This window comes from Lepeophtheirus salmonis, chromosome 8 (assembly GCF_016086655.4).
Source record: "Lepeophtheirus salmonis chromosome 8, UVic_Lsal_1.4, whole genome shotgun sequence".
NCBI lineage: Eukaryota > Metazoa > Arthropoda > Copepoda > Siphonostomatoida > Caligidae > Lepeophtheirus > Lepeophtheirus salmonis.
Window position 1 is genome coordinate 38,070,650 of NC_052138.2, and position 6,300 is coordinate 38,076,949.

The window sequence follows — 6,300 nt, forward strand, 5'->3', positions numbered from 1 at the left end:
GAAATATCATTTCAAATCTATAAAGAAAAAATCTCTTTAGAACCGTACCGAAAAAAAATCGTTTTTGGACTGAGTATCAACACTTAAATAAATATAGAATATGGCTTTATATAATAAGTTACAGTCTTTTAGTCAAATTGATTTTTTATCCGAAAAAGTAGTAAAACAATTCAAAGTCCAATTTTTTGGTTAAATATTATTTTTGAGTAGTATGTATAAATATATTTGTAAAGTAACATCGTTGTTAAAATGAAGATGAATAGAGGTACAAAAAAAAAAAAAAAAAAAAAAAAAAAAAAAAGATTAACTTCCGGGTTAAGTTTTTGTTCCCGTCAACATGAAAACATTTTTGTTTTCTGTGCCCTCGCTCCGTTAAAAAATAGATCAATTGTTGTACATTACAACCATATCTAAGTGATGTATACATACATAGTTGGTCACTTGACAGGTATATTGTTCGCTTAAGGTCAAGTAAAGTCTCTGATTTCAAATTGTGTTTTGTATCTCATAAATCTTAATGGTACATATAAAAGTAAAACGTATCTTTGTGAGTACGTTTTTATATTAATACAATAAAATAGGTAAGTTTATGTTTCGAATCAGGCGAGTAACTTATATTTAAATGGTTTATATGGTCTTTGAATCTTAGACTAGACCCACAAACGGATGAGTTGAATACATTCGTCTATTTTATGCTATTATATATAAATATTGATCGGTAATTGGTAGCACTATGTTCCCATAAAGTAATATCAATTAATGGTTAAACCCTTCAAGACAACAATTATTTAGAGTGTTTAGTCGTCCATATAGTAAAATTTGACATCTTAACAATATTAAATTTTATTTGTCCATGGCATAGAGTGGGGAGCTAAAACTTGCAGTAGTATGACTAAATTACGAAAAACGTAATTTTTATTAAATCAATATATGACAACTCAAAACTAATTTGTAAATTTTTTGGATACAGCTATATTTTTATTTTATATGCCTTCCTTCACAAGCACTAACAGCTTCGACACTCTGGCGAACAGATTGGCAGTTCCTCAGGATGAAATCCGTGTCCATGGCATACCTCACTGTCACGATGACAGCTCGTAGCGAATCTAAATTAGGATGAGAGCAGTGCAATACATTATTCTACTTGAATCTATTAACTAAATAGTCCAGGGATCTGTTGTAGAGGGTGTAGGAAGGCTGTTTGGAGACAGGTCAAAAGTCAGCCATAATATTGCTGTAAATGTTTTGGCCAAACTTGTTTATTTTGTTTCAGTTGTTGTTTAGTTTAGTAACGAGACCTCGTAAAAATATTATAGTGATAAAACTGAATTAAATGATACTCCACAGTTTTGGGTCCTCACTCTTTAAACATCATTCAACAAATGAAATACTTTTTCACAATATATCTTATACCTATTAATCCATCATCTAAAATGATAGTTTGGCTATAAATTTTAAATTTTGTAGTCCGTAGAGGATAGATTATTTATAACTAGTAAATTATTATCAAATATGATATGTTCAACACCAAAAATAATATATTCCAATCCCTTTTTCATATTTTTCGTCGAAGGGGATCAGTAATAAGGATGAAATCAACTCCCCATGCCTCTGTTGTTGAGCTCTACAAATTTGGGACCAAAAAAAATAAAAATGTGAACCTTTCGTTCAGAGAGACTGTCAGTTGTTTTGCTCAAAATGATTTGTTGCTCTTATTATCTTTTAGATTATCATAAAATTGAAAATTTCGAAGTATTACATATAACCACGTAAATGTTTGCTTCAGGGGTCAATAAAGCATATTATGCATATGTTCCTTTGAGCTATAAATTAATTATCAGAGTATTTTAATAAATTGTCAATGTCTTCGTCATCAACAGTGTCTACTTTGTCTAAAATACTATAAATTTAGTGACGAATAGTGCTACTATAAAGGGTAAAATAGCGTGTTCTTTGTTTTCTTTCCATGTATGAACTACTCTACATTCAATAATAAAGTTTTCATAAGAAATATACGTATGTACATATTTTACTTGCTATCTCTACAATAATAAAGTGTACTTGAATATGAATACTTAAAAAAAAAAAAAAAACCTAATCCCTAACAAATTTTTAAGTCAAACAATAAGAGGAAAACAAAACACATTCAAACCGAGAAGGACACCAGTGGCCCAACAATTTTAAACTGTCATAACTCTTGCATTTTTCATCAAAGCAGAGCAAAGTTTTCAACAATTATTTTTTAGAATAAACAAATATTAAATTAGTGATAAAAATTTTAATTATCCTTACTTGAAAAACATGTTATGGGTAGAATGTGAATTTTATCAAATTCCAAAAAAATGACATAGTTTGGAGACTTATATAACAAAACATTAAGACCTATGATAAAATGTTCTTTTTAAATTTTAGAGATCTACTATTACTCTGCCCAATGATTTAATAATATCTTAAATTCGTGAAAAATAATGGAATGGCATGTGTCCTGTCGATGTAAAAGTGTTATATCCGGATTTGAACAATGGGAAACGTACACTAATAGATATCGATTTTTTAATTAATAAAAACTAAATACATAAGTAATTTTTTTTATTTTTTATATTTTTGCGTGTGTCAACTTCATAAAAATACATTAATCTGATCGAAAAAATGAAAATGAAGAATTCACATTATGATTATTCCTATTTTAAGTGTGCGCAAAATAATCTGGAATTAAATTTTTTTTTTTTTTGCTCTAATTTTCTTTATCAATTCGTTTAACAAAGCTTTTACATTTGACTGAACAAGTTGAATTTTGATAAATGATTCAATGGAATAAGAGGATACTTTTACTTACAAGAAGTTTTTCTTTTTTAAATAACCAAAGATTGCGATATCACCTTGCCTTTATTATTTGTATTATAACTTTTGGGAGTAACGGACGATTCTCGGAGTAATTAGGTGTCGGCTAAAAGACAAATTCTTTCTTTATGAATGTAGAAGATAATTCGTTAAAAAATCATCAGTATTACTTTTTAATGACCCCACTAAAACGAAGTTAGTCCATACTTATATCAATTCATATATATTCTAGCCTCAACAATAAAACACTAATATTAAGAGCTAAAGAAACAAAAATATTTGGGCATGACTGAGGAGAGCTTTAATTTGTAAAAGATCCCTCATAAAAAAAATCATTATATCATACTAACGTTCATATATAAATATTATCATATAATTTTAAAAATGCCAAAATGGCCATGCTAAGGCGACTTCTGTTTCAATCTAATTTGTACTGAAATCTCAAGATATAATTTGAGGGAAGCGATTAATTGGTTTTTATATGATTTAGATATTTTTATTTGCTTATTTTGAATCAATTGACATACATTTTGGAATCATTTAATGTAATAACTTCAGCTAATCTCTTCCATAATTTCCCTTGCCCTTTTCCAGATTCTTAATCCTTAAGAAACCGCATGTGTTCTTACATTAATCTCATACTAAACTTGCTTCAAAATATTTTCTTCTAAATATATGTAAGATAAAAATAGTATGTTTAAAAAAGATTATCTTTTAAAAAGATTTATGTACGATGTATAATATGTAGTAGCTCTTTCACAATATTGTATTTTCAACTTAAAATCCAATAACTTGATACCAAGGCTAATTGTAAAACTAAGTTAGAGTGGAAGCTCGAGGAAAGGACTAAAAAGAAGCTGGGTATTGGATCCAGATCCAAAGTACCCAGGTACAGTATTAGTAAATTTGTATTATCCGTATAACTTTTGTTTTGAGATCTGGATCCAAAAGTTCGAGTAGCCTAATTTTCCCCGAGTATTTAGGTCTGAAGATTCAAACTGACCCATATACGAGAAAATGATGATCTGTCCTATCTTTAGCTGGGACTGGAGGATCTGAAAAAGTTTATATTGCTTTAAATTAATTTAAATCTTAGGAATAAGTTTTGTTATTTACTTTAAGACTTTATTTTTACTGTGTCTTGAATATTTGCAAATTAATTTTTTTCCTAAATGTTTTTTATCAATTTTATGAAAAAGAATTAGGTATAAGTAAAATATAGTTATATGATAAAAAGTTAATATTTTTGGCTGAATAAACATTATTTTGAAAGTTTTGATATATTTTCTTCATATAATAATTGTTTTTTTTGTTAAAAAAATAATAACACTGTACCCCCGTATTATATCCACTATTATTGCCCTTTAAGTCTAAGATATGATTTTAATTTAAAAAAAAAGATTTTCGACAGTAAAAGAGTATGTATAATCATTTTAAATGGTTTTCATGGCATCCCATTAGCTTTTTACAATACTCGATGACTAAATTGTATTTTTCATGGTGAAAACCATCCAAAGAAAATTAGAGATATTACTAATAAACCCCATTTTATGGTCCCAGGCCTTTAAATTAAACCAGGAGCTAATCTTTCTATGTATTTAATTTTTTTTACTTGCAATATAATTCTAGAATTCGTTCTTAATTTCAGTGTCATGAGCAAAACCAAAGAAATTTGATCTAAAACCTCTTCCAGCCTTGGAATCGTTTGAATATATATTGATATTTTTTTAGTAATTATTATATACATATTTTTTAGTCATTGTAATATATATATTGGTAAATATATGTACATAATAGTAGATATGAAGTGATACTTATTCTTTTTAGGCCTCGATTTGAGCAAGGAATTCTACTATGCAGCCTTGACCTTGGCTTTTCTTTCTTCGCCACTAATATTTTGGGACTAAAGCATTTGTTTTGATCTTCTTTACGGGTTTCTTTGGCCTGGATGGGTCCTTGCAAATAAGATGTAAAGCTTTGAAGTGCTTATCTTCTATACTTCAGGGGGTAATTCCGTGCTTGATGTATTCGCAAATTTTTCTGCTAGGCTTCTGCCTTTCCTTGTTGAAGTAGTTCCGTGTAGTCTGCGACGTGCTTGCCAAAGATATGACTACGGTAGAGATTGATTTTCTTCGTTATCGAGTCCTCCATTGGCAGCACCCTTCATGGCTCCAAATACCTTGACACCAGTAGAGGTACAGACAAAGCCTGTATCAAGACAAGCACGGAATGCTCCTGGTTTTCCTTCCTTATCTTCAACCATGAAATTCTATCCATAAACATATGTTCCTCAAGGCATTGGTCTTGTATTTATATCAAGGAAAGTGGTTTTAATCACAACAGTTAAATATACAATCCATTTCTGACTTTGTAACATATATGGTTTTTCCTTTGTCTTTCCGGATTGGAATCAAGTTTCTTACATTCATTATATAAAATAGCCAGAGCTACATAAAGTAATTTATAAAATAGGAGCAACGATTATTAAAAAAAAAGTATTATAGATTACAAGTATTTCTTTTTACAATAGTGAAAGAACATGAGTCAATTTTGCCTCACATGATGAATATATTAGTCCTTAAGCTGTTGCAAGTAAATAAATACACTTTTTTTTTAATTTTTGTAAAAATTATTGAAATAAATATTTCTAATCTATAATACTTAATTTTATAAAATCATGTATCTCAATTCGAGATAATTTTAAAAGAACAATATAAAAATAGTTCTTTTGTATATTTTACAGATTTTCCAATCAAAACGCGTTGATAAAATACATTATTTTAGTTAATAGATGTTTATTTTCTTGTTTAGATGAATAAAGTTCAATTTAAAAATATTTAGGAAAACAAATTCCAAACTTTTGATATCAAAGAAGTCTAATGCAGTGCTTCCCTAACTCTTTTTTATTTTACCCTTAAAATATGTGGTTAGACAGTGTGGGACTGTGATACTTCTCATAGAGAGATGAACATATAATTTGAATTGCATTTTAAGTAAATAGATGACTTAACGTATATCAACCCTATAAAATTCAACCCAGAGGCAAATAATATAGTCGTAAGTTATTTGATTATAATGATCAAAAATAAAGAATTTAATTTTACATATATTGAAAAATATAAGAAATATAACGAAGAAATAATCTAAAATATTTTAAATATCAAATATGGCATATATTATTTACTAATTGCAAATATTTCTATATTATCTATTTTATTTTATTTTATTTTTTTGATTAAATAAAGTTAAAATTGTGACCCGCAGACAAACAACATTTCAAGCTCTTTTTGTGCAAAAAGGTTTTGTTATGTCACATGAAAGTTCAATAAGTGCATTTTCCATTAATATGATCAATGATTAGCTGTGGCAGTAAAAGGACTTATTCCAGTTATATTTTTGTAGATAACTATCTCTTGTAAGATTCATTTTTTATGTTGATCTAGAAGAAACATGGTAATT

At 28.1% G+C, this 6,300-nt stretch overlaps 1 pseudogene; it reads right to left on the reverse strand.

The window, feature by feature from the left end:
- Nucleotides 1-4,655: 4,655 nt before the first annotated feature.
- On the reverse strand, nucleotides 4,656-5,270 carry LOC139906261 (large ribosomal subunit protein uL18-like; annotated as a pseudogene).
- Nucleotides 5,271-6,300: the final 1,030 nt, after the last annotated feature.